Genomic DNA, 13615 nt, shown 5'->3' with positions numbered 1-13615 from the left:
CAGTATAGCTTCTCCAGTATAGCTTCTCCAGTAAAGGTTCTCCAGTATAGCTTCTCCAGTATAGCTTCTCCAGTATAGCTTCTCCAGTATAGCTTCTCCAGTATAGCTTCTCCAGTAAAGGTTCTCCAGTAAAGGTTCTCCAGTATAGCTTCTCCAGTATAGCTTCTCCAGTAAAGGTTCTCCAGTAAAGGTTCTCCAGTAAAGGTTCTCCAGTATAGCTTCTCCAGTAAAGGTTCTCCAGTAAAGGTTCTCCAGTAAAGGTTCTCCAGTATAGCTTCTCCAGTATAGCTTCTCCAGTAAAGGTTCTCCAGTAAAGGTTCTCCAGTATAGCTTCTCCAGTATAGCTTCTCCAGTAAAGGTTCTCCAGTAAAGGTTCTCCAGTATAGCTTCTCCAGTATAGCTTCTCCAGTAAAGGTTCTCCAGTAAAGGTTCTCCAGTAAAGGTTCTCCAGTAAAGGTTCTCCAGTATAGCTTCTCCAGTATAGCTTCTCCAGTATAGCTTCTCCAGTAAAGGTTCTCCAGTAAAGGTTCTCCAGTATAGCTTCTCCAGTAAAGGTTCTCCAGTAAAGGTTCTCCAGTATAGCTTCTCCAGTAAAGGTTCTCCAGTAAAGGTTCTCCAGTAAAGGTTCTCCAGTAAAGGTTCTCCAGTAAAGGTTCTCCAGTAAAGGTTCTCCAGTATAGCTTCTCCAGTAAAGCTTCTCCAGTAAAGGTTCTCCAGTAAAGGTTCTCCAGTATAGCTTCTCCAGTATAGCTTCTCCAGTAAAGGTTCTCCAGTAAAGGTTCTCCAGTATAGCTTCTCCAGTATAGCTTCTCCAGTAAAGGTTCTCCAGTAAAGGTTCTCCAGTAAAGGTTCTCCAGTAAAGGTTCTCCAGTATAGCTTCTCCAGTAAAGGTTCTCCAGTAAAGGTTCTCCAGTAAAGGTTCTCCAGTATAGCTTCTCCAGTATAGCTTCTCCAGTAAAGGTTCTCCAGTAAAGGTTCTCCAGTAAAGGTTCTCCAGTAAAGGTTCTCCAGTATAGCTTCTCCAGTAAAGGTTCTCCAGTAGAGGTTCTCCAGTATAGCTTCTCCAGTAAAGGTTCTCCAGTAAAGGTTCTCCAGTATAGCTTCTCCAGTAAAGGTTCTCCAGTAAAGGTTCTCCAGTAAAGGTTCTCCAGTATAGCTTCTCCAGTAAAGGTTCTCCAGTAAAGGTTCTCCAGTAAAGGTTCTCCAGTAAAGGTTCTCCAGTATAGCTTCTCCAGTAAAGGTTCTCCAGTAAAGGTTCTCCAGTAAAGGTTCTCCAGTAAAGGTTCTCCAGTAAAGGTTCTCCAGTATAGCTTCTCCAGTAAAGCTTCTCCAGTAAAGGTTCTCCAGTAAAGCTTCTCCAGTAAAGGTTCTCCAGTATAGCTTCTCCAGTAAAGGTTCTCCAGTAAAGGTTCTCCAGTATAGCTTCTCCAGTATAGCTTCTCCAGTATAGCTTCTCCAGTATAGCTTCTCCAGTATAGCTTCTCCAGTAAAGGTTCTCCAGTAAAGGTTCTCCAGTATAGCTTCTCCAGTAAAGGTTCTCCAGTATAGCTTCTCCAGTATAGCTTCTCCAGTATAGCTTCTCCAGTAAAGGTTCTCCAGTAAAGGTTCTCCAGTAAAGCTTCTCCAGTATAGCTTCTCCAGTAAAGGTTCTCCAGTAAAGGTTCTCCAGTAAAGGTTCTCCAGTAAAGGTTCTCCAGTAAAGGTTCTCCAGTATAGCTTCTCCAGTAAAGGTTCTCCAGTAAAGGTTCTCCAGTAAAGGTTCTCCAGTAAAGGTTCTCCAGTAAAGGTTCTCCAGTATAGCTTCTCCAGTAAAGGTTCTCCAGTAAAGGTTCTCCAGTATAGCTTCTCCAGTAAAGGTTCTCCAGTAAAGGTTCTCCAGTATAGCTTCTCCAGTAAAGGTTCTCCAGTAAAGGTTCTCCAGTAAAGGTTCTCCAGTATAGCTTCTCCAGTAAAGGTTCTCCAGTAAAGGTTCTCCAGTAAAGGTTCTCCAGTATAGCTTCTCCAGTATAGCTTCTCCAGTAAAGGTTCTCCAGTAAAGGTTCTCCAGTAAAGGTTCTCCAGTAAAGGTTCTCCAGTAAAGGTTCTCCAGTATAGCTTCTCCAGTATAGCTTCTCCAGTAAAGGTTCTCCAGTATAGTTTCTCCAGTCAAGGTTCTCCAGTAAAGGTTCTCCAGTATAGGTTCTCCAGTATAGCTTCTCCAGTAAAGGTTCTCCAGTAAAGGTTCTCCAGTAAAGGTTCTCCAGTAAAGGTTCTCCAGTATAGCTTCTCCAGTATAGCTTCTCCAGTATAGCTTCTCCAGTAAAGGTTCTCCAGTAAAGGTTCTCCAGTAAAGGTTCTCCAGTAAAGCTTCTCCAGTAAAGGTTCTCCAGTAAAGGTTCTCCAGTATAGCTTCTCCAGTAAAGGTTCTCCAGTAAAGGTTCTCCAGTATAGCTTCTCCAGTAAAGGTTCTCCAGTAAAGGTTCTCCAGTATAGCTTCTCCAGTAAAGGTTCTCCAGTAAAGGTTCTCCAGTAAAGGTTCTCCAGTAAAGGTTCTCCAGTATAGCTTCTCCAGTAAAGGTTCTCCAGTAAAGGTTCTCCAGTAAAGGTTCTCCAGTAAAGGTTCTCCAGTAAAGGTTCTCCAGTAAAGGTTCTCCAGTAAAGGTTCTCCAGTATAGCTTCTCCAGTAAAGGTTCTCCAGTAAAGCTTCTCCAGTAAAGCTTCTCCAGTATAGCTTCTCCAGTATAGCTTCTCCAGTATAGCTTCTCCAGTATAGCTTCTCCAGTAAAGGTTCTCCAGTAAAGGTTCTCCAGTATAGCTTCTCCAGTAAAGGTTCTCCAGTAAAGGTTCTCCAGTAAAGGTTCTCCAGTAAAGGTTCTCCAGTAAAGGTTCTCCAGTATAGCTTCTCCAGTATAGCTTCTCCAGTAAAGGTTCTCCAGTATAGCTTCTCCAGTATAGCTTCTCCAGTATAGCTTCTCCAGTAAAGGTTCTCCAGTAAAGGTTCTCCAGTATAGCTTCTCCAGTATAGCTTCTCCAGTATAGCTTCTCCAGTATAGCTTCTCCAGTATAGCTTCTCCAGTATAGCTTCTCCAGTAAAGGTTCTCCAGTATAGCTTCTCCAGTAAAGGTTCTCCAGTATAGCTTCTCCAGTATAGCTTCTCCAGTATAGCTTCTCCAGTAAAGGTTCTCCAGTATAGCTTCTCCAGTATAGCTTCTCCAGTATAGCTTCTCCAGTATAGCTTCTCCAGTAAAGGTTCTCCAGTATAGCTTCTCCAGTATAGCTTCTCCAGTATAGCTTCTCCAGTAAAGGTTCTCCAGTAAAGGTTCTCCAGTATAGCTTCTCCAGTATAGCTTCTCCAGTATAGCTTCTCCAGTATAGCTTCTCCAGTAAAGGTTCTCCAGTATAGCTTCTCCAGTATAGCTTCTCCAGTAAAGGTTCTCCAGTATAGCTTCTCCAGTATATCTTCTCCAGTAAAGGTTCTCCAGTATAGCTTCTCCAGTATAGCTTCTCCAGTATAGCTTCTCCAGTATAGCTTCTCCAGTATAGCTTCTCCAGTAAAGGTTCTCCAGTATAGCTTCTCCAGTATAGCTTCTCCAGTATAGCTTCTCCAGTAAAGGTTCTCCAGTAAAGGTTCTCCAGTAAAGGTTCTCCAGTAAAGGTTCTCCAGTATAGCTTCTCCAGTAAAGGTTCTCCAGTAAAGGTTCTCCAGTATAGCTTCTCCAGTATAGCTTCTCCAGTATAGCTTCTCCAGTATAGCTTCTCAGCCTGGCTGAGGTTTTGTGCAAAGTTAAGGGCTGGAGTCCGAAGCGAATTTTGTTAAAGATTGGTTCTGCGATCACTGATAGAGCCACACAGGTATTGACCTCCATTAAAATTGGGTGACCATTTAACTGGAACCTTAACTTGACTGGTTCTGATTTTAATGTTGTTAAATGAGTTAACTGTTCCAAACCAGATGTAGGTGGACTTTACAGGGTTTGAACTCTTCTGGATACCAGTCTATGAATTATCTTACTCAATTTAGGTTTAGTAGGATGTTTTTGCTGTCTTGAGTCCTCACATATCTGCAGCAACTACAATGGCTTGTCAGCTAAGGTCCTGAAGATAATTTTAACTGTTTGGCTGAGGCTTAGCTTTGCTTTGGGGTTTTGCTGTGGGTTGACCTGGAGTCCCTCTGTTCAGGATATGTCCTGAATCAGGCTATGCAATTGTTTTCATTCAAGTTGTGTCTCCCTAGTTAGTCAGACTGATGAGGGTGTCCACTTCTATTGGTATACTCTATAACTTGTGTGTTTCGTTTACTCTATTTTCCAATGATAAAGCCAGTTGTAGTGCCTGTTTAAAATCTAGTTGGGCTTCAGCTTGTAGGTGTTTTTGCATAGTTACACCATTGATCCCACATACCAAATGGTCTATCAGCATCTCATTAAGGGATAAACCAAATTCACAGGATTCTGCCAGTCATCTTAACCTGGTCAAAAATTAATAAATTGGGTGTGTTCACCCTGGAAAGATTCCCACAGCCCCCATTTCCATCATCTCAGCACTTAGGTTTTGGGTGCTAAACTTAATGGACGGTTTCTCAATCCATCACCAATTAAGGCCCTCAAGTGGTCAATTCACAGCCTGTTAGGGGCCTGCACATCATCTCCTCAATTAGTGCATCATGGCAAGCAGGTGAATACGTGGTGTATTCTCAGCAGAGAAATCAGGGCGACCAGTCTGCCAGGTTGGGAAGTGTCCTCCATTCACCCCAATCCAAAAGCAATTCAGGTCAAAGTGGGTGGCTGCTGAAAACTATTCTTACCTCCAACCCCATCATCACCTTTCTCTCTGTGTGGGACCTCACCTGATGACTCTCACCCCCGCCCAGAGAAACAAGGCCTACCTATCATAAGCTACAGCCCTTCATGGTCACACATCTCCGTGACATTCTCCTGCCCCCAGTAATCGCCATCCTCTGATTGGTCCATTAGCTCTGGCAGGACAGGACGTCAGTGACAAGATTTCTGATTGGATGAGAAACTGCCTGGGCAGTGTGGATGATGCTTGATCCAGTGAGTTTTAATGGTGGTGGGGAATGATGGGGACATGGGGTAAATAAGGGAAATGGGGGATATGGCTGATATGGGGATGGTATGTTAGTTGTCCTGAGGTTACCTGCCCCAGCACCTAGTGCAAAGACACTAAATCTCAGTCAATATCCCTCCACAGTGTTTACTTCTAATAATGGCACAATTTCATGTCCATGGTACTTGGAGCCCTGTGCACCTGAAAGGTCCATTTTTTTCATGCTGCTGGGGCAAGGGCTGAGTGGGCCCAACACCCCAGGACAGCCTACAGGCATTTGCCTACACTTGGAAGAATATAACTGAAGAAAATAACAGATAAACCTTTGCACCTGGAAGCAAGGCACAACATCATATCAAAGCAACTCAGTGTATTAGGGAACAGACTTAAACAATTCACTATATTAACATAATGAACTTCCAAAGCATAAACACTATCCTCCTAAGCTTAAAATACATACATAAAGGTGAGGATTATCTCTCCTTCTCTTATACAAATAACAATTCTTTGTTGTTTGTTTTTCTGACATCAATCTCTTTATGATGTTTTTCAAGCTGGTTTTCCGGATTTGATGAGCATCGGGAAAAAGAACTTCCATTTATATAGTGCCTTTCACACTCTCAGGGGTAGCCAGAATTCCCCACCACTACCAGAATACCTTTAAAGAGAATTGGAATTTGGAAATGTAACAGCCAGTTGGTAAACTGCAAGACTCGTGGAGAAAGTGAGGTCTGCAGATGCTGGAGATCAAAGTTGAAACTTTATTGCTGGAACAGCACAGCAGGTCAGGCAGCATCCAGGGAACAGGAGATTCGACGTTTCGGGCACGTTTCTGGATGTTTCTGGAAGAAGGGCCTGTGCCCGAAACGTCGAATCTCCTGTTCCCTGGATGCTGCCTGACCTGCTGTGCTGTTCCAGCAATAAAGTTTCAACTGCAAGACTCCACTAACAACAAACACCAAAATATGTGTGTTTGGGTGATTCCATTGAGAGCTGAATTTTAGCCAGAACATTGAGAGACTTTTCTCAGTTTTGAATACTGCCGTGGACTGATTTGATATTCACATCGGAAGGTCTCATCTTAAAACTTCATCTAAAACACAGATGAACTTTTAAACTAATGCCCACCTTCCTTCAGTTGGGCATGTGAGTTAAATGATAGTTTAAGGCACACATTATCGTAAATGATTTATTGAACACTATGGATCCACTGGGAATCCCAATCCAGGGTCTGAACTTCAAAGCTGGGGGCAATGTGAGGTGTGAGGCAGATGCAAAGAGGCTTGAGGACAATCTAGACAAATTGAGCAGACAAACACATGGCACATATGGCACAACCTGACTAAATGTGAAATTCTGCATTTCAGTGTGAAAAACAGAAAGGAAGAGCATCATTTAAATGCTGATACTTTGGGAAATGTGGTTATGTAAAGGGATCGGGGTATTCTTGCACACAGATCAATGGAAGTATACAGGCCGGTGCAGCAAGCAATTCGGAAGGCGGATGGTATACTGATAGAATCATAGAGTCACGGAGCATGGAAACAGACCCTTTGGTCCAACCAGTCCATGCCGACCATAAACCCCAAACTCAGCTAGTCCCACCAGCCTGCTCTTGGCCCATATTCCTTCAAACCTTTCCTATTCATGCCCTTTTCTAAATGTCTTTTAAGCATTGTAATTGTACCCACATCCACCATTTCCTCAAGAGTTCATTCCACACACAACTAACCCTCTGTGTAAAAACATTGTCTCTTATGTCTTTTTCAAATCTCTCTCCTCTCACCTTAAAAATGTGCCCCCTAGTCTCAAAATCCCACATCCTTGGAAAAAGACAACTACCACTAACTCTATCTATACCTCTTTTATTACTTTATAAACTTCTCTCAGGTAGGCTCTCACCTCCTACACTCCAGTGAGAAAAGTCCCAGCTTATCCAGCCTTTCTTTATGACTCAAACCTTCCAACACGCTGGTAAATCTCTTCTGAACCCTCTCCAGCTTAATAATATATTTCATATAACTGGGTGACCAGAACTGCACACAGTATTCCAGAAGAGACCTCACCAATGTCCTGTACAACCTCAACATAACTTCCTAACTCCTCTACTTAAAGGACTGAGCAATGTGGTGCTGAGATGGATGATCTGCCATGATTATATTGAATGTCTGAGCAGGTTGAATGGTCTATTCCTGCTCCTAGTTTCTATGTTTATTAACCATGGAAAGTGTATTCCTAATATGATGCAACAGGATGCTTCCAGCTGTAAGTCCTTTCAACACTCCTATGGCAGGCAGGAAGAGAGGGCACGTTTCCTGGTAAGCTATGTATTGGTTCCCACCCCCCGATAAATAAGGAAGTTCAGACAGGAGGTGCATCCATCTGTAAAACTGGATGCTAAATCTAAAATCGCTGACTGACTGTAAGGTGATGAACCTATATTGTGGTGATCCCACGTAACATGGAAAAAACTCAAAGAAATAACATTGAATCCTTTGGCTTTACTTTATTTCCTTCCCCTCCAACACCAGTGATCCTTTTTGAAACTGGAGTCTCCCATGTTAAGCTGGCATCTGTGAGCTGTCCCCCGTCCCTCAGCAATGGCCACCCACATGACCAGCAGCTGAGCTGCAATATTATATGCATAACCCTTCGGGTAACCCCAGGTGACCTCAGACACCAGTAGGTGAAGCTTCTCAGTCCCCCTGCATTGCACAGCTCTGAGATACTGTGTTTACTAAAAAAAAACCAAAGAAGTGCAGATACTGGGGATCTGAAACAAGCATAAGCAAAAATTGCTGGAGAAACCCACCAGGTCTGGCAACACCTGTGGAGACAAAACAGAGTTAACATTTCGAGTTCATTGACTCGAACTATCTGACAAAGGGTCACTGGACTCGAAACATTCCTCTCCATAGATACTGTCAGACCTGTTGAGTTTCTCCAGCCATTTCTGGTTTGCCTTATTTATTAATGGCACTTAATGACTATAATTCTGAATGTCACATAGTGAAACTCAACAAAGTAGCAAATGAGCAGTAGTGCATTCACTTGTGAGGTTTGCAGGGACGGGAAGTGAGTAACCTATGGGTAAAGATCTCAATAGGAGCTCCTTTATCAAGACAACGGTTAGAATGTGATAATAACATCCACAAGGAGTAGTGAGGCATCCCTACAATGTATATCGAGGCCATTCTGTCTACTGAGTCTGTGCCGACCCTACAAAGAGCATCCCATCCAAACTCACTCCCCTCCCCCACTTTCCCCCCTAACCCTGCACTTATCATGGCTAGCCTGCACATCGCTGAATACTATGGGCAATTTAGCATGGCCCATAACCCGCAAATCTTTGGACTGTGGGAGAAAACTGGAGCACCCAGAGGAAACCCTCGCAGACACGGGGAGAATGTGCAAACTCCACACAGACACCACACAGACACCTGAGGTTAGACCCAAAACTGGGTCTCTAGTGCTGTGAGGCAGCAGTGCTAACCTAATATCAGAATGCATTTTAGGCGTGGCTACATAAGCAGGTGAGGGGTCAAGCAATTGGCAGATATACAAACAAACCTACCTGAAGAATGAAGGCAGCATGGAACTCAGAAACCCCAGTGATGACCTTCAGTGCTGAAATACCTGTTACTGTGAGCTCCTCAGAGACATAGGAACATTTGGGGCGGCACGGTGGCACAGTGGTTAGCACTGCTGCCTCACAGCACCAGAGACCCGGGTTCAATTCCCGCCTCGGGCGACTGACTGTGTGGAGTTTGCACATTCTCCCCGTGTCTGCGTGGGTTTCCTCCGGGTGCTCCGGTTTCCTCCCACAGTCCAAAGATGTGCAGGTCAGGCGAATTGGCCATGCTAAATTGCCCGTAGTGTTAGGAAAGGGTAAATGTGGGATATGGGTGGGTTGCGCTTCGGCGGGTCGGTGTGGACTTGTTGGGCCGAAGGGCCTGTTTCCACACTGTAAGTAATCTAATCTAATCTAAAAAAGATGGTTGTTAGTTTAATATTTGACTGTTACCATTAATGAGAAATCAAAGTGAGCAATTTGGGGCAGCACAGTGGCTCAGTGGTTAGCACTGCTGCCTCACAGCGCCAGGGCCCCGGGTTAGATTCCACTCTCCGGCAACTGTCTGTGTGGAGTTTGCACATTTGCCCTGTGTCTGTATGGGTTTCCTCTGGTTTCCTCCCACAGTCAAAGATGTGTAAGTTACGTAGATTGGCCATTCTATATTCCCCATTATATGTAGGTTAGTTACATTAGCCATGGGAAATGCAGGGTTACAGGGACAGGAGAGGGGAAGAGTCTGAGTGTGATGCTCTTCAAAGGGTCAGTGTGGGCTCAAAGGGCTGAATGGCCAGCTTCCACAGTTTAGTGATTCTATGATTCAATGATGGCAGACTACAGAACCATGGGTGCCAAGAACTTGTGGGCCTGAAATTTCCTATCAGCTGTAAATCTGTCTCACACCAAATCTGGTTAAAGGCGACAAGCTGACAAGCCACAAATGTGCTTTAATTGTTATTCGCTGTCCTGTTATAATGTTGAAGGTCATCCAGGTTTTCAGTTATTATCCGAGTGATCGCGTGGTGTTTCCTCAGGCTGGTAGGATGCAGCAGGTTGAAGCAACCACCCGTCACATATCCACTGGAAAGAGAATCCAACCTCGAGAAGGCTGGCCGCTCACTCTAATGTAGGAACAGCTGGCGTAAAAACCTTGCCAACTATCGACAAGCGTCTCAATTGAGAAGAACATTTTGAAACGCGCTCAATTGTTGAATTTTTAAGAATTGGCAAGTGCTGCTCCCAACTTTCCCAAACTAAAATCGAAACTGCTGGTGAGAGTTTGGTTAGTCAAAGAGCACATATAAATTGCAGAATCAAGTGGGGAGCCCCCTTCTCTGACTCCAAAACATCAAATCAATTGGCTGCTAGGACCCAAGTTAGGCAGCATCCAAGAAGCAGGAGAATCGACGTTTTGGGCATAAGCTGTTCATCAGGGATGAGACTTGCGGGGCGGGTCTGAGAGATAAATGGGGGAGGGGGGTTGGGGTTTGGGGAGAAAGCAATAGATGGATGAAGGTGATGGAGAAGGTGATAGGTCAGAGGGGGAGTGATGGACAGGACCTGATGAGGGAGTTGTGGAGGGAATGGTCTTTTTGGAATGGTGATAGGGGTGGGGATGGAAATATATCTTTGGTGGTGGGGTCAGAATGCAGGGAGTTTGCTCCTGATCACTGGGGTGTCCAGAACTGGGTCACAGTTTAAGGATACAGGATAGGCCCTTTAGGACTGAGTTGAGGAGAAATGTCTTCCTCCAGAGAGTGGTGAGCCTGTGGAATTCACCACCTGAGAAAGCCATTGAAAACAAACCATTGAATGTTTTCAAGAAGGAGTTGGGGCTAAAGGGCTCAAAGGGTATGGGGAGAAAGGAGGAACAGGGGTATTGAGCTGGACAATCAGCCATGGCAGAGGAGACTTGGTGGGCTGAATGGTCTACTCCTGATCCTATTTTTCTATGTTTCTGTATGTCAGGCAATAGTGCATTCCAATCTCACGCTATCCAGACCCCAAGCTCACTCTGGGTTTAACATCAACCCTCTGGACTCTGAAGGTACAGACCAGTTACTCATATCACAGTCTACTCTCCAAATAGTCAAACTGCAGTGACAAGTGTGTCCCGAGTGTTGATATGTAACTCATTATGGCGCATTACTGTAGTGTGAGTGTGAACACACTCGCCCATTACATGCACTTTCACACACACACATATAAAACAATGTGACAGATGTTTGATTTAGTAACGGAATTAAATATGCTGTCCTTCTGCGTTCTCATCCAATTCATCTTGAATACATTAGTCGTTAGATAAAATTCTATTAATTTCTTTGTCGACATTTTATCAAACACATTTATTGTTATTTCTGCATCATTAGTCTTGCTATTATAACAGCGTAGCGACTGCTTCCTGAACTATATGTTTGTCGAGTGCAAAGAATGATGTGCCAGCAGGAATGAGCTGACATGAGAGTTAATACATATTTGATCATATCGAGGGACAAACTCCCAGTCAGATTGGCCCCAAGTCATCTTTCCACATTTAATTGAATTTACAGGCCATAGCAGGCTTAACATTTACAAGCCTCCAGCAAGAGGAGAGGTCAGGAGGAACATTCTTTCGCTTTGCAGAGTATGAGATGCAACTCCCAGAAAGGACAGTTAAGGCTGACACATGTAACCCCACTTAAAGATAAATATTTCTGTGGAGTGGAAATGAGAGTACGTAAATTTGCACAGTGACAGGACAGATGTAAATTTATACTCCCACTTTTCAAATTATTCTTTATGATAAAATGTTCAAAAATACATGATCCTATGTGTTGTGTTTAACAATCTCCTTCTTATAGCAAGACAACCAGTTTTGCACGCAATATTCTAATGGTGGCCTCACCAATGCCATGTACAGCTGCAACATGACGTCCCAACTCCTAAACTCAAAGCTTTGATCAATGAAGGCAAGTGTGCCTTCTCCACTACCCTGTCTACCTGTGCTGCCACTTTCAAGGAACTATGAACTTGCATCCCTAGGTCCCTCTGTTCAACAACATTTCCCAGAGCACTACAGTACTAGTACTCTGTGAGGTATGTACTGCTGTGATATGAACTCACTGAATTATGTGTACCGATAATTTGTGAGCTATGTACCACTGTGATGTGTTTTCCCTGAATTATGTGTTTTAGTATTCTGTAAGCTTAAAATGCATGAAGGTAGATAAATCCCCAGGACCTGATCAAATGTATCCCAGAACACTAGGAAGCTCAGGAGGAGATTTCAGGCCCCCTTTCCAAGATATTTGTGTCATCGATAGCTGGAAGACTGGAGAGTGGCTAATGTTGTGCCATTGTTTAAGAAAGGCTGCAAGGAAAATCCAGAGAATTATAGACTGGTGGGCAAATTGTTGGAGGGGATTCTGCACATGCCTGTGGAAAGCTAAGGACTGATTAGAGACAGTCAGCATGGTTCTGTGCAAGGGAAATCATGTCTCACAAATTTGATTGAGTTTTTTTTTAAATGTTACCAGGAAGATAGATGAAGGCAGAGTGGTAGACATTGTCTACATGGATTTTAGCAAAGCCTTCGACAATGGTAGGATGGTTAGACCATATGGGATCCAAGGAGGGATAGCCAATTGGATACAAAATTGGCTCAATGGTAGAAGATAGAGAAGATCACAGGCCTCCAGTCTACTTTTCAGACTGGAGGCCTGTGATCAGTGGCTGTGCCACAAGGATTGGTTCTGGGTCCACTGTTGTTCATAATTTATATAAATGATTTGGATGAGAATTTAGGAGGTATGGTCAGTAAGTTTGAGGATGGCACCAAAATTGGTGGCATTTTGGTAAGGCAAATCAGAGCAGGACTTATATAGTTAATAGTAGGGCACTGGGAAGTGCTGTTGAACAGAGGGACTGAGAGATGCAGGTTCATAGTTCCTTGAAAGTGGCATTATAAGTAGACAGGGTGGTGAAGAAAACATTTGGCACGCTTGCTTTCATTGATCAGAAAAGTGAGTACAGAAATTGGGGGGTCATGTTGCAACTGTACAGGGCATTGGTGAGGCCACTTTTAGAATACTGTGATCAATTCTAGTCACCATGCTATAGGAAGGAGATTGTTAAACTAGAAACGGTGCAGAAAAAAATTACAAGAATGTTGTCAGGCCTGGAGGGTTTGAGCTAAAGGGAGAGCTGAATAAACTGAGACTTCTCTTCCTGGATTGTTGGAGGCTGAAGAATGACCATACACAGGTTTATAAAATCATGAGGGACATGGATAGGGTGAATAGTCCAGGTCTTTTTCCAGGGGTAGGAGAGCCCAAAATGAGAGGGAATAGTTTAAGGTGTGAAGGGAGAGATTTAGAAGGGACCTAAGGGGCAACCTTTTGACATTTTTTGGGATGCTTCATGTATGGAATGAGCTGCCAGAGGAAGTGGTGGAGGTCGATACAATTTCAATATTTAAAAGACATTTGCAAAGGTGCATAAATAGAAAAGGTTTAGAGGGTTATGGAGAAAACGCAGGCAAATGTGATTAGTTCAGCTCAGAAACCTGGTCAGCAGGGATGTTTCTGTGCTGTATTACTCATTCCTGATGAAGGGCTTTTGCCCAAAACGTCAAATTTCCTGGTCCTTGGATGTTGCCTGACCTGCTGTGCTTTTCCAGCACCACTCTAATCTTGTCTATAAGTCTATGTACCATTACAATGTGTTCTCCGGATGCTGCATGTACCCACGTTCATTTCACTATGAAAGAAAGAATGTATCTTTGAAGGCTGGTATTACGATGACTGAATTATCATCGTCAGTACCAAATACAATGGCCTCACAAAAGATCACTGAATATAAATTCCAGACTTTGGCATTCATTCCTCATATGTTTGTTGAAGTGAGTGTTTAGCAAGGAAGAACAATCCCGCTATCTGGTGACTTGTTAAGCAGTTCGTGAAGCATTGACATTCTGACCCTTCTGCGTTTTCTGTTACCTGCGTGCGAACTCAATATATT

The 13615-nt window shown here is 43.7% G+C and overlaps 1 pseudogene; it reads right to left on the bottom strand.

The window, feature by feature from the left end:
- LOC148148921 (uncharacterized) overlaps positions 1–13615 on the bottom strand; it is a 590427-nt pseudogene that overhangs the window by 556233 nt on the left and 20579 nt on the right.

This window comes from Chiloscyllium plagiosum, unplaced genomic scaffold (genome assembly GCF_037043375.1).
Source record: "Chiloscyllium plagiosum isolate Xiang-an unplaced genomic scaffold, Cpla_swu_hap1 HiC_scaffold_10, whole genome shotgun sequence".
Taxonomy (NCBI): domain Eukaryota; kingdom Metazoa; phylum Chordata; class Chondrichthyes; order Orectolobiformes; family Hemiscylliidae; genus Chiloscyllium; species Chiloscyllium plagiosum.
The sequence above is the reverse complement of the archived record's forward strand: the minus strand, read 5'-3'. Positions and strand labels throughout refer to the sequence as shown.